This window comes from Panthera uncia, chromosome C2 (genome assembly GCF_023721935.1).
Source record: "Panthera uncia isolate 11264 chromosome C2, Puncia_PCG_1.0, whole genome shotgun sequence".
Classification (NCBI taxonomy): domain Eukaryota; kingdom Metazoa; phylum Chordata; class Mammalia; order Carnivora; family Felidae; genus Panthera; species Panthera uncia.
In genome coordinates this window covers 53,131,637-53,155,777 of record NC_064810.1, presented here as the reverse complement: position 1 = coordinate 53,155,777, position 24,141 = coordinate 53,131,637, and the positions used below count along the sequence as shown (strand labels likewise).

General features: G+C 39.4%; 1 long non-coding RNA gene across 1 annotated transcript in view; it reads left to right on the top strand.

Annotated features, from left to right (window-relative positions):
* Window positions 1–19,467: 19,467 nt before the first annotated feature.
* Window positions 19,468–24,141, top strand: part of LOC125920916 (uncharacterized) — a 146,982-nt gene continuing 142,308 nt past the window's right edge. The window contains exon 1 of the long non-coding RNA XR_007457248.1: window positions 19,468–19,571. This is a non-coding gene — a long non-coding RNA (uncharacterized LOC125920916). The remainder of the gene's footprint in view (window positions 19,572–24,141) is intronic.

Below are 24,141 nucleotides of genomic sequence, written 5' to 3'. Positions count from 1 at the left end.
ATAAATGCCCAAAGTAGAATCCAATACAGAATCTCTTTCTGAAGTTCCTGCTCTTTTGATTCTGTTCCCTGAACATATGGAAGAAATTGACTCACATCAATTTTCAAAACCAGGGCAAATCCTGGAGTGGCCTTAGGCTGGCAAAGCACAGGCTATGGGGCCACTCCTGAGTGCTATGTTCAGGGCAGGAAGCTTCTTAACAGTTAGCAGTGGAGGCCTTGGTTTGAGCTTAGCCCACAGAGGAGCAGAACTTGGGGAGGAGCAATGACAGATCAGACATGCAAAACTCCATGTTTCTACCTCAGAATGAGGTAATCTGCTGACTGAAATGTGATGATTCATTATAGCTGAATCGGGCTTGTGAATTAAATTCACACTACACTGAACTGTGAAAAGAAATAATAGCTTTATTTTCTGTAGATTTGATTTTCTTTAAGAACCCCCTTCTGTCTAGTTAGTGAGGAGGTAGAAATAAAACACCTAAATGTAGTCACTCAAATGCAATAATTTATGCAGGCTCTTAAGGTAACTCAGAGTCTTATTAGATCACATTACAATCTTGTAGATTTTTACCACCCCTCGTGGTTTCTTTCTAGAACAATATTGGGGTGTATGCAAGTGGTTGTGATTTGGCCGGATGGTGCCAGGGAAGAACGGGGAGGGGAGCCCAGGAGCCAGCCACAAGCAGGTCCCAGTACTGCCTACTCTCTTCTGCCAGCAGTTTCTCTTACCTGCTGCTAAAGTCAGCACAGGGCTGGTTGAGGTCTTTTTGCTCTGGCTCAGTCATGGCTCTGAGAACATTCCTGAAGATTCAGCCTTCCCTTGCCTTTGATTGCCCTGTTGGCCTTTTAGCATTCTGCTTACAACTACTTTCATTTCTAACTCTGGTCTTCCTTGCTGTGTTGTCTCTGGTCATTTGACCTTTCTTGCCAGCCAGCATTATTAGCTGCCTTCTGTGTCCCTCCATGGTGCATGTGGAAACCTCTACCGACTGTCCCTGCCTCTCAGGAACTAAGAGCCGAGGAAGGCTCCAGACAGTTAGGTGCAGGTCTTCTCTGACCAACGACAACACACCAGGTCTTCCCCTGGAATGGCCACCCCAGAGCTGATCTGAGGACAGCCAGTTAAATCACCTCACTATCTGAGACAGAAGTGAAGTTAAAGCATGCTATTTTTGCTTAATCTAGTCCCTTTTTTAAAAAAGCTTTTTATTTATGTATAGCTGACACACAATGTTACACTAGTTTTAGGGGTATGACATAGTGATTCCACGACTCTATGTGTTATACTCTGCTCACCACAAGTGTAGCTACCATCTGTCACCATGCAATACTATCATAGTATCGTTGACTGGATTCCCTATGCTGTGCCTTTTATTCCTGTGAATTAGTCATTTCATAACTGGAAGCTGTATCTTCCACTCACCTTCACCCATTTTGCCCATCCCTCATCACTCTCCTCTCTGGCAATCATCAGTTCTCTGTATTTATATTTGACTTGCATTCTCTTTCTTATGCCTCCTGCATTGGCTGGAAGGGAGGGCAGGACAAGGGTTTGCTCTGTTCCTTCCTCTCACAAACTCCTGTGCTGTAGTATCCGGCTCTCATGTTCCTCCTCCTGACTCATGGCAACTTTCTCCTTTCATCTTCTTCTCTTTTACAGAGCATCAGTGATAGTAAAATTTCATATTGGGAGACAGGGAGAAGATAGAAAGCACATTGGCCTAATATTGCCAAATGTTCTGTTTCTATCAGCTGCAGCACATGTCATGAATCATTTGCACTGTGTCTCAGCACCCAGTTTTTCTCTTCCCAGGCAGTGAATTCTCACTGATATTTGCCTTAATTTTTACTGATTTACTCATCAGGATTAAACCTTTTGCCAAAGTGGAGGAAAAGCCTTTCTAAAACTTCGCATGTAGTTAAATTGCTGAATTCAATAATTTAAAGAATCCCTTGGTTGCTTGATTGTATGGTCAGAGTAATAAAAAAAAAGCCATAGTTAAATTTCTCAGAAACTGAAATATTCATACACTAAGCCATTTCTGATATAATTGTAATGGGTATTTTTAAGCCCATAGTGTATGATCAGAAATCTAAGAGGTCAAAAGAGCAATTTTAAATTACTAATATTAATGACCTCTTTAGCCATTCAATTTCCTTTAAAATCTCATCAGTATGTAGTTTACTTTCACTTCCTACTGAAAGACCATTTCTAACATTTGACAGGTTAGCAGTGTTTTTTTTTTTTAATTTTTTTTAAAGTTTATTTATTTTTGAAGGAGAAAGAGACAGAGTGTGAGTGGGGGAGGGGCAGAGAGAGAGGGAGACACAGAATCCTTAGCAGGCTCCAGGCTCTTAGCTGTCAGCCCAGAGCCTGATGCGGGGCTCGAACTCACAGACCGCGAGGTCATGACCTGAGCAGAAGTCGGACGCCCAACCGACTGAGCCACCCAAGCACCCCAGCTTAGCAGTGTTTTTAGTAATCTTATACTCTCAAGTGCTGTGTAGTTGAGAGTCTTGCTACTCAGAGTGTTATCTGTGGATGAGCAGATCTGGCTGGCATCGCCTGAAACTTGTTAGAAATGCAGAATCTCAGGCACATCCCAGAACTAATGAATCTGAATCTGAAATTTAATAAGGTCCCCATGTGATTTATGTGCACATTAAAGTCTGAGAATCACTGGTCATCAACAGTGGTGAAAAATCTAAAGAGACACCATAATAATTTATTCAGTATGTTTTCATAAACTGTTTATAACAAATAATAAAATGGAGTGGAATCAGACCATACCTTTGCACTCTGGTTCTAATAATATTATTTTTCAAATCTGTGCCACTTCCTTCCCCCAATTAAAATAGAGACAGCTGTTCACTTGGTGCACCGGGGTTATGCCTGGTCCGGGTTCCATTAGGTTGCTGCATCAGTCCAGCCAGCTGAGAGCAGCTGTGGCCTCCCTTCAAGTCAGCAGTTCCTCAGGCCACCTGTTACAACAGGCGACATCAGAACACTCCCAGCAATCTTTTCTCGCATCCTTTCCTCCCCCGTCCCCCAGTAACAGCCTATAGTAATTGAAAGCAACATAAATTACTTGTCAAAAGTAAATCTCTATGAAGAAAAGCAGCTGTGTTGTATGGAAGGGACCTAATTGTACTGAGTAGTTCCCTTCCTCCCCATCAGTTAAAACCACAGGAGTGAGCAGTGGGACGATGGGTTATAAAACTCCCCGCAGTCCCACTGGGAGGGGCCTCTATAGCCAAAGCAAAATGAACATCTAAACAAAGATTCTGCTAATGTAGGCCAAACCCAGAACTGTCAGGATAATTGAGGATAAGAGTTTCTTTGTTCTCCCTTCCCACTCCCTGCTATTTCCTTCTGTCTCAGTCCTCCATTTAGCCTTATCCTTAGCAATTGCCCTACCTTTTTGGCATTCCAAGAATACCTCTCTGCATCTACCTCTTCCTGTGTACACCCACCCCTTCCTGCTCAATAGTCTTCTGTGACTTGGTTAACTTAGGAGCTAGACTGATTTGGAGTTATGCCTAACGATCAGTTTTTTGATGAGATGGGACCAGAACCAGTAAACCAGGTACTCTAATTAGTATGGAGCAGAGGTTTAGGGAAGTAAAAGGGCAGTGAGGGCACGGAATCCAGATGTGCCTGATAATGGGTATTAAGCTTTTGGCTTTTATTAGAAAGGCCCAGCAATGATTATAAATAAAGATGATAACAACAGCTGCATTTGAACACCCACGTCATGCTAATTTACTTATTACAGAACTTTGAGGCGGTATCATCATTATCGTTACCATCATCACTGCTTTAGGAAACTAAGGCTCTAAGAGATTAAAAAGAATGCCATAGTTAGTGAACTATGGCATCAGGATTCACACCCAGGTTTGACTCCTAAGTTACTGTTCTTGTACAGTAGTCTGCTTCCTTTATGGGTGCCTTGGCAGATGGGCATAGTATGAACACAGACATGGCTGGCAACAAGATGAGGCATGGAAATGCAGCCAGGTAGCCATATGGTGAGCATTAGGAAAGTCTGGTTGGAAGTAAGAGAACATCTGCTATGAGCCTGGGGTTCATGGGCAGGTTTGAATGCTGAAAGTATTGGCAAAAACCAAGTAGGGTCCAGTCTTCAGAGAATGAGGGCTCCTGGTGGTTATCAATTGCCCCCTATTCAAGTAGAAGTAATCATCTGGAATGGAATATGGGGACTGAGTCTTAGCAGCCAGTTACTAGGAAGAGCTAGGGACAAGGATGAAGTGGGACAACAAAGAAATGGGAAAAACGTATTTCATTTTCACTTGAGATATGTACCTGTGAATTGTGGAATTCGCTCTAGTGGTTATAGAATTGTCCCCAGACCAGGGTGTAATCAAATCTGAAGGTAGAGATTCAGACCAAGAGGGAGCTTTCTGGGGCATCCTTCTGTGGTAGTAGGAATTTAAGTGGAAATTACAAAGAGTCAGACTCAAGTATAAGAAGGATTATCTAAACCAGGATGCTATGATAGTGGAACAGAATATTGTATAAAGGCATGCTTCCTATCTCTAGGACTTTTGAAAACTTACTGGGCATTTAATGACTTCTCTTGCACTCTTGCTAGATTGATGTGATCCCAATCTAGCTTCTTGACCTCCCCTTTACCCATTTCTCATTCACTCACTATTTGCTGTCAAGGTTGCTCAAAGGAGGTGCTGGTATTTTGGGTGGGAAAATTATTTCCAGAATAGGATCATTTTGAACAGTGTTAGGTATTTAGCATCCTTGGCCTCTGTTCATGAAACAACAACAACATCACAAGCCTATTATGTGACAGTTGAAAGTGCCCCGGCACATTTCTAATACTCCAGTGGAGACCTGCTCTGTGGCTTTCTGGTATTCGTTCACTTTAACATGCCAAGCTCATTCCCATTTCAGGGCCATCATGTTTGCCTTGGACCTTCTTCCCATGATGTTTTATATTACTTCTCATTTTTCAGTCTCCGTATTACTTTCTCCAAGAACATGTCCCAACCCCCCATTCTGAACATTTATCATGATCCGAAATCTTTGCTTTCTTCTCTTTCTCTTTCCCCTCCAATCACTGGAATGAAATCTTTATGAGAAGGCGAACGTGTACTTCATGTTCACCTCTGTATGTTAGCACTTTGAATACCTGGTAGATAGTAGGTCCTCAAGTATCTTTTGAATTTTATGAATTAAAAAATGAATTTTGGGGCACCTGGGTGGTTCAGTCAGTTAAGCTTCTGACTTTGGCTCAGGTCATGATCTCATGGTTTGTGAGTCTGAGCCCCGCATCAGGCTCTGTGCTGACAGCTCGGAGCCTGGAGCCTGCTTCAGATTCTGTGTTTCCCTCTCTCTCTGCCTCTCCCCGCTCATACACACACTCTCTCTTTCTCAAAAATAAATAATAAACATAAATAAAAAATGAATTTTGAGTTTTATGAAGGGGCAGATGATCAATTTCCAAGATCCTATATGTGAGATCTTTCTTTCTTTCTTTCTTTTTCTTTCTTTCTTTCTTTCTTTCTTTCTTTCTTTCTTTCTTTCACATTTTATTTATTTAAATAATGTCTACGTCTAACATGGGCTTGAACTCAAGACCCTGAGATCAAGAGGTGCATGCTCCTCTGATTGCGCTAGCCAGATGCCCCAGAGATTTTTTTTTAAGTGTATTTATTTATTTATTTTTAAGTAGTCTCTATACCCAGTGTGAGGCTTGAAGTCACAATCTCAAGATCAGAGTTGCATGCTCTTCCAACTGAGGCAGCCAGGTACCCCCTATATAAAAGATTTCTGCATTGCATAGAACACTGGGTTTGATATTGACTATAAGACTGTACTGTATTCTTTTCTAGAGCTTCTGGAGTGTTTGAAAGAGAAGAAATGCTCCTTGGTTACCCTCTTGGTTACCTGAAGATAAATGTGACTGTATAGTTAACAGCATGATTAAGTCCCTCTGTTGGAAAAGACATTTTAATGATAAAAGAGATCTTTACCTCATCAAGACAAAACTATAGGACATGGATTCATAAATATGACCTCTACAGATTGAACATACCCTACTCTTTCCAGGATGTTTGGGAAGATATTGGAATCACTGGAGAGTCCTGAGCAAGCATCTTGAGAGAGAAAATAAAATTAAAAACAAAAAATAAAACCCAGAAGTCATTCATCCATTTTTTGTTGTATATCCCCTATATTCCTGGCATTCTGATGGGCACTGGGGGAATGGTAATTTTGGAGGATCATTTCACCCAGTTGCCAGTGAAATCAGGGATGTCCCCACAGGATACTTGTTTGGTTCAAAAGCATGTCTGTCTTCCTACAACTCAGGCTTAGAGGGAATTGGAGTCTGGTTGGCCCACTAATACCTTTGTTTCTAGGCACCACAAAGCCTGTTTGTAACCCAAGCCCCAGGGTTTCTTTGAAGGTAGGTAGTTCCAGTTTTCTGAGAAGAGCATGGCTAAGGTTGCTTTATGTTTAGTCTGTGAATGTTTTCAATTCATATACTTGTCTCCTTCTTCTGTCAAATGTCATCTGGTTTTTAGAAATCAAACACTTCACCGACCTAGAACTCATACTCCTACTATGCTAGTCCTTTCTGATACTTTCAGATCCACTCCTACCCTTCCCTTCTCTCCTCTGTTCCAAGGGTGTGGACCCTTGCAAATGACATTTCCCAGATCTCCTGCCATCTGGTTTCAGTTAGGTTAGGACAGTGTGACACTGGAGCAGACTGGAGAGCAGTCTCCCCCAGAAGAGGGAGAACCTGCGGGTGTTTCTTTCTGTCTGCCTCCGTGTCCAGCACTGGCTGTGTCTCCTCTACAGACACCTCTTGCTGGGTGACCTCTACCCTGAGCTCCTCCTGTAACACTACTGCAGTGGTAAACTTTACATGTCAGCTTGGCTTGGCTGTGGTGCCCAGTTGTTAGGTCACACACTAGATGTGGCTGTGAAAAGTATTTGTGGATATAATCAACATGTACCATCAGTTGACTTTAAGTAAAGCAGATTTCCCTTCATAATGTGAGTGGGCTTCATCCAATCAGTTGAAGGCCTTAAGAGAAAAGACTGAAATTTCTCTAAGAAGAAGCAGTTCTACCTCAAGACCTCAACTTCAGATCTTACCTGAATTTCCAGGCTGCCAGCCAGCCCTACAAATTTCCAACTTGCCAGCCCTTACAATCACATGAGCCAGTTCCTTAGAATCTCTCTCTCTCTCTTTTCCTTCTTTCCTCTCTCCCTCCCTCCTAGGTTCTGTTTCTCTGTCAAACCCTGAGTAATACACTACTTCTTCCCATTGTCTTTCCAGCCTTAAGGGTAATAGTGGCTTTCTGTAACTGGTATTTCTAGAAATGCCTTATTGTCTCCTGAAAGCTCTTTAGTGCATCCAGATCCTTTGTGAACCAGCTCCCTGCATTCAGTTTTCTCTTTTGAACTACAACGTGGATGTTGTTTTCCTAGTTGAATTCAACTTCATCCCAAAAAAGCTTTTCAGGTCATTCAAAACTTAAAGTGCCATTCGTTCAGGACAAGGAGGCCTGTTTCTTTAGCACCTAAATGAAAAGGGATACCATTCAAGGAAAAAAAAATTAGAAAAAAGAGACTATTACCATGCCATTCTTTGTTCTTGTTTGGTGGAAAAAATAGTTGCGGAAGAAAAAGTATTGTGGAGTGCAGTAGCCCTTTGGTTAAGCAAGCTACTGGAGGAGTGAGTGACTTTGGGGATGGATGTCAGTGAAGGTGGGAAGAAGGAAGGTAGGTGAATGAAGCTGTGACTGTGAGAGAAGGAGGGTAGAATGGGTAGGTGGTGTGAGGGAGCAGCTCTGGATGTTCGTGTGTGTGTGAGTGAGTAGGAATCAGCATGTGAACTTGAGTATTGTAGGGCTTGACAGTATGTGTGAGTTATGTGTGTGTGTGTGTGTGTGTGTGTGTGTGTGTGTGTGTAACTTGGTGTGTGTGCCCACATGCATGGGTTGCAAGTGAGTGTGAAGGGGGTTGGGAATTTCTGAACATGAGTCCAGTGACTAGGTGTGAGTGTATGAGTATACTTGTGCTATGGACTGAGTGTATCCCCCACCTCCAAATTCATATGTTAAAACCTAACCCTTCATGTGATGGTATTAGGAGGTGGGGCCTTTGGGAATGCTTAGTCTCTCATGAATGAATTAGTGCCCTTACCTCTTGACAGCTCCCTTACCTTTCTACCATGTGAGGACAGGGCAAAAGACACCTTTTGTGAACCAGGAAGAGAACCCTCACCAACACCAAATCTGCTGGCATCTTGATCTTGGACTTCCAGCTTCCAGAACTGTGAGAAGTAAATGTTCCTTGTTATTAATTCACTGATTTATGGTATTTTGTTACAGGATCCTGGGCAAAGACAGCTTGTATATGACAGAGAAAGTCTGCATGAGTTGCTGCAGATGAGCAAGTGTGAGTGCAAGAGGAGAGACTGTTAATGAGGTTGGGTGAGTGTGATAGCAAATGACTGAGAATGAGTAGGATAGAGTGGGACCAGGAGTGAGTAGGGTATGTGGGACTAGGTGTGAAGGCGACTGAGTGGGACTAGGTGTGACTGGGTTGAACTGGAACATTTTGTGATTAGGTATGGCTGGGTGTGTGAATATGAAGAATGTAAACGGCATGGAGTATGAATGTGGCTCTGACCTGAGTGTGTAGGATTGTGAGTTTATGAGGGAGAGGGACTGTGTGTGAATGAGTGACTGAGTGAGCTGACTAGTCTGAGTGTGTATGGGGGGCTGAGTGAGATGGAGCAAGACTGAATGGAAGTCAGTGGGCTGACTAGTTGTGAGTGTGAAGGAGTATGAGTAGGATGCTGTGGCAGTGAGCAGGAATGTGAATGAGTGGGACTGTTGTGGACGATTGTGTGAGTAAGCATCATGAGTGCGGCTGGGTAACTGTAAATGGCAGGACTGCATGTGAGTGAGTGTGTGAAAGCAGGGGCCTGGGTGTGGCTGCTTATGAGGGTGAGTGAACGTGTGCCCCTGGGTGTGTTGAATGCAACTGAGTGTGACGGTCTGCATGCTAGTACTACTGGGAGTCAGACAAGGAAGTGGACTGAAATCAAGTAGGCATTTAAGGATTGGGGACACAATGGAGTTAGAATCCAAACAAGGCAGTCACTAACTTGGCAGGAGCAAAAAGAGAATAATTATTATAGAATAAGTCAAGGAAAGGAATAATAAAAAAAATCATGAGAACAGTAGGGCAGGGTGAGAGAATAACATCAGTCTATACCCAGCAGCATAAGCCTCTGCACTCCACCAGGATAGAAACCAAGCAAACACCTGGGTAGTAGACACGATGTGCCAGGCATAGGGAGAAACCTTCTAAGATGCTTCTTGATAGAGCATGGACTAATTCCAGAGTGTAAATCCCTCAGTGCTCATTGATGAGACCAGGAAGATGGTTGTAGCCCAGTGAGGAGGGAGGTGAACTCCTGACCAAAGAATTAAATTGTTTAATTATTCAAGCTTTTTATTCTGTCTCTTCTCACTTCCAGCATTTATAAAAACTTCAAAAATCTCATTCAACACAGGGATCCCAACACACATCAAAGAGGTTTAATGAGGCAGGCTGGTCTTGGCAGTATTACCTTTCCTTCCACCTCTGGGCAGTGTGAATCCTGTGACGTTCTGTGTGTCTCCTGCCCTGTTCTCTTTCTTTTGGTCTCACTTATGTTACAGAACTAATTTCTTACAGTCAAAAATAAATGAGAGATTATTGCTTTCAACTAAGTAAACAAATAAAGAAATTAAATTGAAAGTATGGGTCATAGCTACATGTCAGGATTGTTTGCAGTAAGTTCTATAAAGGTTTTTGAGAGGGAACACGTGTCTTTCATATATAAAGAACCAAAATATTGATATGGCCACTAGAAAACATTTCCATTGAAATAAAAAAATATAATATACAATAGTTTCTAGGTGATAAATCAGAAGTTTTTTTTAGCTAAGTCCTATTGCCATATGAACTAAGCCAATAACTCCCTGAAATTATATGTGATATGAATATGCATTTTTATGGATGGAGCACCCATAGTGTGCATTAAAGTCTAAAAGGGAGACTCCCCTCCAACGTTTTAGAGATTACCACCTTAGAGACATTGAATTTCATTGTGGGAATTCTGTCTTCGTGATTTCACTAAAGCTGTTCCTGCTGCTTTGACTAGTGCTGATTCTGTCTGGGCCCTTGACCTTCCGTGGGTTACTGTTATAGAAACATTTGCAATCCTTAAATTCAACATTAAAGGTAGAAAAAAGAAGAGGGAATTCACTATCTATTTACACTAAAAGCAATATGAATAATTCAGCTTGTCTGTATGTATAATATTTTTTGTTATACCAGTTTCCGTGGCAGCTACTTCTTTAAAATATTCTACTCTTTTAACGCTTGGGTTTATTAATTTGATCACCTTATTCCCAGGTATTGACATACCCATAATTTGGTTCATTTTACATAGTATTCTTTCAAAAATGAGAAGAGCCTCTTTCTTTGACTATTTCTTTTTAGCTGTCTTGCAATGACCAAGGAGTTGCATCTAGTTTTAATAGGACAAATAGGATAGATCCAGATTTTGTGGGACCTGAAGCTTATAACAGCTTTGGGGCCCTCTTTAAGGAAAAGAATAAGTATTATGAATACAGCAATGCTAGGGATTTTCTCTGGGCCTTGGACAAATAAGAGGTCCTGAAGTTTAGGCTTCATTAGTATTACCCTATGGGAATACATGCACATGGGGAAAAGATCTATTTAACTTTTTTTTCTTAAGTTTAATTATTTATTTTGAGAGAGAGAGCACAAGCAGAAGAAGGGCAGAGAGAGGAGGGAGAGAATCCCAAGCAGGCTCTGCACTGTCAGCACAGAGCCCGATGCAGGGTGTGGACTCGAACTGTGAGATCGTGACCTGAGCTGAAACCAAGAGTCAGATGCTTAACTGACTGAGCCACCCAGGTGCCCCTATTGAACTTTTAAGTGTTGGGATCAGAAATTAATTCTGGCTATTTTGCTTTAATTTGAAAATAAGTCTACCCTTAAGAAGAGCTACCTGGTCAGATCATTTACTCAATGTTAACTTGAGGGATTTATACAAATTTAGACTATGCCTAAATCTACAAGAATGCAAGAACCACAAACATCTAGTACCAAATGGGCAGCTAAGGGGAGAACTGATTCAGTTTAAAAGTTCAAAGAGAGAGGGAAGACCGACTCCAGAAGCTTGTTCCCTTGAGATGCTCAGAGAAGTGTCCTGGTTTAGAAAATAAACACACACAAAAAGAAGGTTTGTTCTAAAAGGAAGGGTTTTGCTTTAGGAAGAGGGTTGCTTCATATTCATTGGCTCTGAATAAATTAGTAAGAAGAAACCAATGTTATCATAGAACTATCAGTAGGACTTAATTGTTGCAAAAATCATTGTGAATGAGATGATAGAACGAGCATGACTGAACAAGAGAGATTGGAAGGAGTTACATGGAAAAATGTTTTATACAAACATTATTGGTATGAAAGTACAAACAAAATTTCTGAATGTACCATTCAAAATTTTATGTCATAATTAATTTGTAGACTGCTAACAATTCTGAATTTATTGAAAAAATATCTCATTGCAACAAAAGAAAGCTTGCCTGGCTTTGGGAAGCAACAGGCTTAGGAAAAAAACTTGTAAAGAAATTCTTATTATAAGGTCAAGGTCAGAACATTGCATTTCTTCTGCTGCTTCACAGCATAATGTAAAGATGTCTGGAAAAGAGCCAATCAATTAAAAATATAGCTAGAGGGAATTGTTCAGGGAGAAGGCTTGTGGCAGTAGGAGTCCATGAAAACATTCCCTTTCTCTTTCTGTCTTCCCAAGTGAAAAATAAATCCTGATTATCCCTTTATTAAAGAAGGGTGTTCATTTGCCAGTGAAATGTAAAAACTGCATCTCCCAAACAGCATAGTATCCAATTATCCTTATAGAAAATAATTTCATTTTTCTGTTGCATACTTTGAAAAGATATGATGTCTCCTTGGGTGTCATTATTCTTTTTGTGTGTGCAAATAACCCCATTTAGAGTAATATTTAAAACTCTGCCTTGGATTTCTTGAGAGTTTCTGGTTAGATTAGGACATCTGAGTAGATAAATAAAGTAAGATGTTAGTGTGGTGACATAGAAACAATACTCAAAGGTGGTCCTCACCCAGGACTCTTAAAAACTGGAAGCTATAGTATACATTTCTCATTAATATACACACACACACACACATTTATATATGTGTGTTTTTGTGTGTGTTTACATTTTGTGGGAAGATATGGGTCTAGTCAGTAAAACATGTGTGGTAATCATTAACAAAATTCTCCCAATGTGTCTGTCTCTTCACCTTTTGGGTGCATGGTAGAATTGAATTCCATAATTTCATGGTCCTTTTTTTTTTTTTAAATTTTTTTTTTTCAACATTTTTTATTTATTTTTGGGACAGAGAGAGACAGAGCATGAACGGGGGAGGGGCAGAGAGAGAGGGAGACACAGAATCGGAAACAGGCTCCAGGCTCCGAGCCATCAGCCCAGAGCCCGACGCGGGGCTCGAACTCACAGACCGCAAGATCGTGACCTGGCTGAAGTCGGACGCCCAACCGACTGCGCCACCCAGGCGCCCCTCATGGTCCTTTTTATAGTTAGATTTGGATCACGTGACTGGTTCTAGCTAAATATTTATGAGCAAAGATGACATTTGCTATTCTGGCTGTTATTCTGGGGAAAAAAAAGACTTTTTGCTCTGTGATGTTTGAAATGGTGGCTCTTCTGTGAGTCTGTGTTTCTGAAGGGTTAAGAAGAGCAGAGCACCCAGTTGACCTGTTACGACATGTAATATAAGTAAGAAATATATCTTTCCTGTTTGAGTCATTGAAAATTTGGGGTTTGTTATCACAGCACATCAAAGCCTATTCAGACTTCTATAATCTGATAATAAAGGTAGATTTGGGACAGTTTACCAAAAGTATAATTCTGGTGATTTCAGTTGGAGAAAAATCTCATTTGAGATTTTTGGAGCTGCCATCTCTAGAAATGAAGAGCAATTGCTTCAGTTTTTACAGATTCCAGTTTATTTTTTGACTAGGACTCCAAAGAGTTGTACTGTACAGTTTTTAGGATCTTAAGCTGCATAAATCAGTTGGAAAATTCATTTTTGCCTCTAGAATTGTTCATGGACTGTTTTCAGGAGCAGAACCACTTATCACTGCTAAGCAATGCTAGTTTTTTCTTCGCAGAGTTGAACCTTGATTTATATATATTAATATGATGCAAAAATTGATATTTTTGGGGGGGGAGTCTAGAGTCTGTCATTAAGCACATTTTATTGATTTTAGAATTTTGCAGCCACAGGTATGATAGAGTGTTGAGGGATGCCTAAAAACGCTGAGTTTGTTGGCAGAGTCTAGATAGATGACTCTTAATTTCGAACAGAATGTCACTTTTTTGAGGCAGGAGCCAAATGTTGTATTGTTTTAGCCAAGCTTCTTGAAAGATTAGTCTATAATTTATTTCCTTGCTTTCTGACGTTTTTATTCACTGTTGTAAAGTTTTAGTCACCATCTCCATGCTAAGCCTGCTCTGGAAAATGTCTCTAATTTGCTCCAAATCACCAAGATCTTTTAACACATTTCAGACTTACTGAAGTTTTTTGATCTTTCTTCAGCTTTTGAAACTGACATATCATTTCCTTCTTAAAAATCTTCCCTCCCTTGTTCCTTGATACCACTCTAGCCTGGGGTTTCTTTTTGTCTCCGTATTAAAGCTCAGTCAGGGGGCACATGGTTGGCTCAGTTGGTTAATCATCTGACTTCGGCTCAGGTCATGATCTTGTGGTTTGTGAGTTCAAGCTCCGCATTGGGCTCTGTGCTGACAACTCAGAGCCTGGAGTCTGCTTCAGATTCTGCATTTCCTCTCTCTCTACCTCTCTCCTGCTCATTCTCTCTGTCTCTCTCTCTGTCTCTCTCTCTGTCTCTCTCAAAAATAAACATTTAAAAAAATTAAAAAAAATAAAGCTCAGTCACATGTACAAGAACTATACTGAAAATACTCACCTGCTACTGCTTTGACTAGGATCCTTTATGGGAGTCCTACATTCAACAAATCAAGTAGAATTCATGATCTTCCCCTCCCCAAGTGTTTCCACCTTAAAGTCTGTTCTTTCTTTTTTATTTCCATTCTTGATGAATGAAACTTCCATCTGTTGAGCTATTAAACCAGTAACATGGGAGTTGTTATTGATCCTTCATACATAAGTGTTTAAATCCTCTTGTTTCAATTGCCCAAATATCTCTGGAATTTATCTCTCTCTGTCTCTATTTTTGGTAAAGCTATCATATTTGTTTTTGTCTTTTTTCTCCCCATGAATTGATATAGCAGCTTCTTAGACAGTTGACTTCCCCTTGTCTTCCGTTTTCTAATTTATCTTCCACAGGGCAGTCATAATGATCCTTCCAAAGACAAATCAGAACATTTCACTCCTTTCACCAAAAACCATCAATGGTTCTCCACTGACTTGAAATTATACTCCAAATTCCTTTATATGGCACATGGTGTCTTCAGAGAAATTAGCTCCCTACATTTTTGTTTACTGCTTGTGTCCTTTATGTATGCTCCAGAACTCTGGAATTCTTTAGGTTTCCAAATATCTATATTTTCTTTTACCTTTCAGTGAGGTTGTTCCTTCTGCTTCTAATAGGATAATCAACTGTCCCAGAGTGGCCATAATTTACCTAGTTTTAGCCTAAAGTATCTTCTTTCCCAGGCAGCCCTTCATTCCCAGGCAAATAGGGATGGTTTATTACTACAGCTCAGAATATTGCTTTCCCTTCAGTTTTCCTGATTTGTTCTTCAAGAGTGCTTATATTGGCTTCTAAAATCTGATTCCAACTCAGTTTTCCCTCCAGGCTGAAATGTATCTGTATATCCTCCAAGGAAAGGGATTACCAAATTGTGCTTTAATCTGGTCCTGCTAGGTTTGGTGCTCTTTGAAGAGAGACACTTTGTTTTGTTCATCTCTGCATCTCTATCTCAGACACATCTAGCACAGTGTTTAGTGCACAGTAGGTCACTGTACTGTACTGGAAGAAACTCAGTGCATCTATCTTAGTACCTTATCTAGTGAATATCATAAATACTTTGCTAATCTGGTTAAATTGGTCAGATGTTTTCATGTCTTCACCTTGAAATAAAATGCGTTACTTTTTTTCATCTAATTCGCTGTCATTATTTAACTCAAAAGTAGGGATGATCTTTTCTTGTTCTTTTAATAGATCCACCATCATATATGTATTTAACACTCATTTGAACAACTCTCCCCTGTTTCTTTTGTCCTAAAAGATTTAGAGATGTTTGGGATACTTTAGCATATTTTCAAAAAAGGATTTCTTAGAGCACCCAGTTATGCCCAGAAATGTACTGGGTGCTGTAAAATGCTAGGTATAAACCAAAGAAGTTTGACTTCTGTTTTCCAGAAGTTTACAATCCAACTGGTGAGGCAAGCATGTAGAATTAACCATAGAATATTTTCTTAAGAATTTCATTGGGCATATGAGTCTGAGAAGTAGAGATCAAAATTACGGATATACAATCTGTTGTCCTGAGAATCTCTTCCTATAATATATGAAATGTGCAGCTGATAGAGATGGATGGAGTGGGGTATTACTTAGGAAAACCTCCTAGTCTACCTCCTGTGTTTTTCCTTTACTCTCATATGACTACCACACTCAGCATACTTCTGCTTCCAAAACATGTGGGGCTTTCCAGGCAATTTTCCAAGCAGTTTTGTACGACACCATCAGGATGCCCTACAGTTTGACTGAATTCTGACTCTATCTACCTGGAGATAGTATCGTATCCCATAGGTTGAGGGCTCATTCCCACAAGACTGTTCCCACCCACTTCAGATGCCAAGTGCAAGGTCAGGTTGTTGCCTGTGCTTCTGACCCATAGGCTGTAAATCAGAGGTTCCCATTACCTCCTCCCCAGATTTGATTAATTTGCTAGAATAGATCTGGGAGGGTCCCAAGCACATTAGTATCTATCCTTGTGGAGTTGGAGTGTACTTGCCTGGTACATCGATGTGTTCACCAACCAGAAAACTCTCTGAACCCCATATTATTGGGATTTTTATGGAGGCTTCATCACATAGGCATCATCAGTTATGAACTCCATGACTAAAGAATGAGGGGCTTGAGATGAAAATTCTAAGTTTCTAGTCATGGTGTGGTTTTTCCAGTGACCAGCTCCCATCCAGGAGCCATCCAGAATCTCCTCAGAACAAAAGACGCTTGCATCACCCAGGAAATTAAAGGCTTTTATGAACCCTGCATCAAGAACTGATGTCAAAGACCAAATATTAGAAAAAAAAATATGCTCCTAATACTCTTGTCCCAGGAAATTACAAGGGTTTTAGGAGGCTCTGTGGCTGGAATAAGAGGCAGAGCCAATTGTATACATTTTTATTATCTCACAGGTATTTAATTTCTTAGTTGCCAAACACAACCAAAAAAGGCATACTAGTTGATATACAAAACAGAATCTTTCTCTTTTCCTCCCATTGATTTGTTTTACATTTTAGCTATCTTATTTCTTTTAAATGTTTTATTTTTGAGAGAGAGAGCATGAGTGGGGGAGGAGCAGGGAGAGTGGGGTACAGAGGATCCGAAGCGAGCTACTGGCTGACAGCAGAGAGCCCAATGTAGGGTTGAACTCACAAACCATGAGATCATGACCTGAGCCAAAGTCGGATGCTCAACCAGCTGAGGCACCCAGGCCTCTATTGTATTTTTAATTTTAAAGTGTTTCCTGTATCCCATTGTTCCTTTTCAATGGCACTCTGTTCTTTGTTATTAATATAAATTCATTTCTCAGAAAATGTTAATGGTAAGTTTTTTAAAACACTTTATTATATCTTGCATTGTCTCTTTTTCCTCTGTAGTTGTCCTTGGGCATTTATTCGTATTAAGAGTGAGGCAATCGCAAGATGATTGAAAACTTTGAGTCAGAGAGGCTTATCTGCTGATGACTTATTCTGAGAGGACTTAGCCTTTTCATTAGGAGCTTTCAAATTTGTGGTGTCTTCTTTTTGGGACTATTGTTTTTGTTGTTGTTGTTGTTGTTGTTGTTGTTTTTTTCTGGGAGGAATCCTCTAATGTACAGGGAGAAGGAGGTACCTGGGGATCAGTATTCACTGTGAAACTTCATTCTTCTACATATTGTCCACTCCATGTTCCCACCTCCTACCCCCGAGTTATGTCTGAAGCCTTCAGGTTTCATTTCTCCAGAGAATAAGCCTCTTTATCTTTTAGGGAGGGTGATAGAGGGTGATGGTAGTGGTGGTAATGATAACCACCAGGCTGGGAGGGGTGGATGGGAAATGCCTATGGATCTCACCTATTTATATGTAGACTTTCCTTTGAATTTGTCCTTTCTAGTCACTATAAATACAATAGAGTGTGTTGTTGGCACTACTACCTCTGCAGAACTCAGCCTGTGGAGGAACTGGAAGCTAGCCTTCTTTAGGAACTCTGGAAGAAAATCACATAGCCAAACTACCTAATCAAACTACCTAAAAAAACTCTTTGCAGATATCTCTTTTTACTAGTTTGCAGAGAGTTAGTTTTGGGTAAAATAAAGACATAGCAATAAATACCTTAACATTTTTCAAAGACCAAGTTCCCTCTTGATGTTTTCATTTGTTTGTTTGCTTGTTTGCTGTCAGATGTTACTAAGGATTAAGGGTTTTAAAATTTTTCTTTCTACATAGGTATAAAAAAGAAAAGCCTTTCAGTCTACATGTTTTGTTGATTCTGTTTCCTAGTTTTCTTACTTTCTATTGCCTGCATCCTGGTTCAAACCACCCTCACTGCTCACTGGTTCTGATGAAAATGGCAAATACCTTCCACACCTTCACTGCAGCCTTTCTTGTCTTATCCTAATCCATTCCCCACACTGTTGCCATAATGATGGCTTAAAATCAATGATGGCTTGCTTAAAATGATGGTATAACCCTAGAGCAGAGATTCTTAACTTGAAATCATCCATGATTGCTGAACTTTAGAAGCCTGTGAGCCCTTTGAATTATAGACAAAAAATTGTTTATGCTTATTTTATTTCATAGAAGAAGTGTTGGATTTTATCATATCTTTGATAGAGGCTGTGATACCCCCATGTAGATTTAAGATGATGAATGATGAGAGGAATAGCTGATGATCTTAACACACACAACACACAACAAAAAGTCTCCATTATTTATCTGGAAACATGGTTGCTAGAAATCCAAACAGCATCTGTGATTGATTGCTATTCTTTTCTCCCTATATAATGGTGGTAAAAGAATGGCAGTGAAGTGTCTGACAAAGTGAACCACAAATATGTTCATTAGGAAACAAGCTGTTAAAATGGATCAAGTATAAATATATTTTGCATATCATAAAAGGCACCTAAATTAAGGAAAGCTGTGGAAATGTAGATAGCCATTTTTCAATTATATATGACCAATGTGGTATTTTTTGATATCTTTCTTAATAATTGAAAGATCTGCAAATGCTATACCTCCCTACGTAATTTGGAGTCACTGCTTTTAATACAGACAGTGAGTCTAGAAATCCTACCCCACTTAGAACAGTCATGCTTTGACTTCTTCCTATTTGTGCAATTACCAAGATTGCACCTCATTGAACACATTTATGTTTATGCACATGAATATTTACTGGGAAATAGACCTGGGCATTAAAGAAATAAAAGTCATACAGCTTCCTTGACTTTGTCAGGTTGTTTGTGGAGAGGCTATTTCACAAACACACAAGCTACAAATCAAAGGGATGTGACACCTTTTTATATTATCAGGCAACATGGTGAAGACAAAAATGAAATGGAGTTTGTGAACTTTATTACTCTGGGTGACAAGTTAATATGTGGGTGATGGTGTGCCGCTCCTAAATGAGATTTGTTGCATTCTCGGAATTGCGTAAAATGTCTAAAGAGAGAGGGAAGTTTCCATGCCGTAGACAGTGGCATTGGCTTTCCTGAGGAGGTTAGATTGGAAACTTACAAGTTCACAATCGTTCACAGGCGATAAAGTGTGTGAAGTAGAGAGCAGGAAGAGACTGTGCTTGCATGAAGAATTTTAATGACTTAAAGTTTCTTTTCTTATTAATTTCAGCATAGAAAGGGCAGTGAGATAAGGAAGTCATCAATCTTGCAGACATCTTTTTCCCCTACAAAAGGCCATGGTTGATTTGGTACAAACATCATAGAGCAGGAAGCCAGAAAATAGAATCAAATCAAACATGATTTTATAGTTGTTATCATTCCTAAGAATATCTGTGCTCCCATAGGCATATGTCTTAGATAGGAGGATAGTGTCAGAATTCCTGGTCTGTGCACTGAGGGACTGTTGATCATCTGGAATGGATTTGCCTATTGGATATGACGGGGCTACTCCAAGAGGCCTCTCTGTGTCTGCTCCTGGACCTACTCGTGATTCAAGGTTGTGTTTCCTCTTTGCACATAAGACAGGTGAGTTATGTTACTTGTTGGGTGGAAAGGATGGTGGGAGGTGAGTTACCTAAAACTATCTGACTCATTATTGTCCCCTTCAGTACGGACATAATGTTGGAAGAGGATCACTGAATCAGATAGAACTAGAGCATTCTCTTCAACCTGCTTACTGGGGTCTTGTGTGTCCTGATGCACTAGACTTTGGGAAACCAGACAAACTGAAATGAATTATCTCATTAAATGGGCCAACTGTTTCAATCATGACACAAATAAATGGTGTTTCTGTATCAATTTCTACATGTATACTTTGGAGGAAATTATTCTCTCATATTCTCATCTTGTATTTTCCAGAAAAGACTTGGAAGTATTAGAAAACTGTTTTGAAATCCTTGTTAAAACCTAAGTTTGAGGCTCACAATCTCTTTCCCTTTTATATGGGTATTCACATTTTAAATAGCTTTATATTTTCACTTTTTCATTTGACAAATGTAAAATAATTAATTTTGTTCCCCACTGGGTGTGCTAAAGTAGGGTCATTGACAGGACACTTAGAGCTGTCCACCTGGCCTAAGATGCCTACTTTTTTTCTGAGATGGCACAATAATGTTTGACCTGAACTAACCTAGTACTTCCTAGATCAGACCCGCCTTTATTAAAAAAAAAAAAAAAGTACCCAGCTGGGAAACAGTAAAACCAGTATGTGCAGTCTACTATTCCTTATTAAATCAGTGAGCAAAATGGCCTTTAAAGGGACACTCAGTTGAATCCAAGAAAACATTATTTGAGGACCTATTATATGTTAAACCCTGCAAAGGGCGTAGGGGATAAAAGCAAATATTATACCATCTACAAAAGTTATTAAAGATATTAAGCAGCTCTAACATGATGTGATAAGTGCTATGATAGGGAATTTGGTTGTGTGATCTCAGTGTCAGCAGATTTCTGATTCAGTTACTCTCCTCTCCCCAAGAAAATATTCTTGTAGTGAGGAAATGTCACCACTGTTCACTACTGGGAATTACTATTTATCAAATTGTCATTTACTTGAATAATTTTACCAGGTATTGCCTTACAGATGATATTGAGGGAAAATAAAACTGTTTTTTTTTTTAGAACCATCTTTGGCTTATAAACTGTGATACTCAGTGTTTAGTGAGTGCATGGTGCATATGTGCTCTCCTGCCCATCTGGTCTTTTGTTGAAGAAGTAAATAATTGGTCTCTATAGGATCTAATTTAGTACTAAAGCTAAGTCCTCACTGTGATTAATTTTATCACTGTCTTCCTTGGGTCTTTCCCTGCCCCACACGCCCAAAATGAGAATATTTACTGAGTATAAATGTAATTGCTTCAGAAGTTTTCAGAAAAGGTACTATGGCTATGCCTATGACTTACTCCTTTTCCCAAGACTAAAATGTAATTGATCTTTTTTCCTCAGAAACTTTTTCAGTTTTTTTTTTTACCACTTAGAAAAAAAGAAACAGTTGCATGTTCAATCCAGGAAGTCTCTGAATTTCAGAACTCTGAACAAATGGCAAGAAACGAAGAATTAGAAAGTGGGTTTAGAGGGAACATACCTTAACATAACAAAGGCCATACATGAAAAACTTAGAGCTAATATCATGCTTAATGCTAAAAAATTATGAGCTTTTTTTCCCTAAGATTAGGAACAAGACAAGGATGTTCCACTCTTACCACTTTTATTCAGTGTAGTACTACAAATTCTTGCCACAGCTATCACACAAGAAAAATAAATAAAAGGTATCCAAATTGATAAGGATGAAGTTAAAATGTCAGTCTTTGCAGATTACATGATATTATATAGATAAAACTTTAAAGATTCCACCAAAAACCTATTCAAAGTAATAAATGAATTCAATAAAATTGCAGGACACAAATTAATACATAGAAGTCAGTTGTGTTTCTATGCACTAATAATGAAATAGCAGAAAGAGAAATTAAGAAAACAATTCTACTTCCAATTGCACTAAAAAGAATAAAATACTTGGGAATAAACTTAATTAAGTTGGTGAAAGGCCTATACTCTGAAAACTATAAAATATTGATGAAAAGCATTGAAGATGACACAAACAAGTGGGAAGATATTCCATGCTCATGGAACTGGAAGAATTAATATTGTTAATATGTCCATACTACCCAAAGCAATCTATAGATTCAATGCAATCCCAATCAAAATACCAACAACATTTTTCACATAACTAAAATAGATAATACTAAAATTTGTATAGAACCACAAAAGATCCCAAATAGCCAGAGCAATCTTGAGAAAGAACAATAGTTGAGGTACTACAATCCCAGATTTCAAGATATACTACAAAGTTGTAGTAATCAAAACAGTAAGATACTGGTCCAAAATAGACACCTACATCAATGGAACAGAAGAGAGAGCCCATAAATAAACCCATACTTACATGGTCAATTAATCCTTGACAAAGGAAAATATACAGTAGGGAAAAGATGGTCTTGTCAATAAATGGTGCTGGGAAAACTAGACAGCTACTTGCAAAAGAATGAAACCAGACCACTTTCTTATACCATACACAAAAATAAATTCAAAATGGATTAAAGACCTGAATATGAGACCTGAAACCATATAATTCCTAGAAAAAAAACATAGGCAGTCATTTATTTGACATCAGCTTTAGCAGCTTTTCTGTATAAGTCTCAGGCAAGGGAAACAAAAGCAAAAACCAACTATTGGGGCTATACCAAAATAAAAAGTTTTTGCACAGCAAAGGAAACTACTAAGAAAATGAAAAGGCAAACCACTGAATGGGAGAAGATACTTGCAAATGATATATTTGATAAGGGGTTAATATCCAAACATAAAGAACTTATATAGCTCAAAACCAAAAAGGAAGTCATCTGAATAAAAATAAGGACCTGAATGGACATTTTTCCAAAGAAGACATATAGATGGGAAGCAGACACATGGAAAGATGTTCAACATAACTAATCATCAAGGAATTATGCATCAAAATCACAATGAGGTGTCACCTTACATCTGTCAAGAAAATCTAGATACAAAAAGACAAATAATTTAACTGTTGGCAAGGATGTGGAGACAAAGTAGTCCTCATGCCCTGTTGGTAGGAATGTAAATTGGTACAGCCACTGTGGAAAACAGTATGGAGGTTCTTCAAAAAATTAGAAATACTATATGATCCAGTAATTCCACTACTATTCACAAAAACACTAATTTGGAAAAAAGTCTGTTCCTCTGTGTTTATTGCAGCATTATTTACAACAGCCAAGACATGGAAGCAACCCACATGTTTATAAGTAGACAAATGGATAAAGAAGATGTGGTAAATATACAGAGGAATATTACTCAGCCATAAAAGGGATGAGATCTTGCTATTTGTGACAACATGGGCAGACCTAGAGGGAATTTTGTTAAGTGATATAAGTTAGAGAAAGACAAAGACTATATGATTTCACTTATATGTGGAATCCAAAGAACAACTGAATAAGCAAACAAACAAAAAGCAGAAATAGATCCATAAATACAGAGAACAAACTGATGGCTGCCAGAGGGGAAGGGGGTGAGGGGATGGGCAAAATGTGTGAAGGGAAGTGGGAGGTATAGTCTTCCCGTTATGGAATGAATAAGTCAGGAGAATGAAAGGTACAGCATTGAGAATATAGTCCGTGGAATGCAGTAGCGTTATATGGTGACAGATGGTAGCTATACTTGTGGTGAGCATAACATAATGTACTGGTTTGCTGAATCACTCTGTTGTACACCTAAAACTAAAGTAGCTTTGTGTGTCAACTAGATTCAATTAAAAAATAAAAAATAAATAAATAAAAGGAGGAGAAGAATTAGAGATACTCTGTAATCTTCCCTGTAAGTTTTAGATCTATCTTCTTCATGCCTGCCATGCCAAGGACGGGCACTAATACTCAAAGGCCTCTATGAAGACTTCCTGTATTGTAACCTGTCTCCCACAAGGAGCCTCCTTGGCTCTTCACCTTCTTGCCTTTACAGCTTCGGTTCCCTTTGACATCCTGCTTGTCAGGATCTGACATTCTTAGCACTGCTCTGGAAAACCTATAGGGCCTGATCTCTTCTCTTTATCTCTAGTACTTGTGCTGGTTCAGCTCTCTCTTGGTAACTATGGAAAGAATGCCCTGTCCCATTGCCCAGGTGCTCAGTGACATAAACTGGAAACCAGTGTGTGTGTTGTCCCCAAAAGCAGTCAAACCATGTTAACCTAACAGAAGGAGCGTGGTTATCCCAGGAGTGGCCACAGTGAAGGAGTCCTTGGATATAGAGAAGAGACTCACTTTGAGGTACTGGAAGCTTTCTGTGACCAGACAATTTGTGTCTCTCTAGTTAAGAACCCCAGGGGACTTGGGTGAAGGCTCGTAAATAATTTAAAATGATAGGAATTGCATAAAGGTTAATAAATAATATTATTTAACCTGATATATGATACAGGTTTTTACTGCCTAATGTTCTAAGGCTATCTGTTTTACAGAATGATTTCTCCTAAGTAAATTGCCTCACTCTCATGACTGGAGCCTAGGTAGCCTAACAGCTATCTTAACTGTGAAGAACTGAT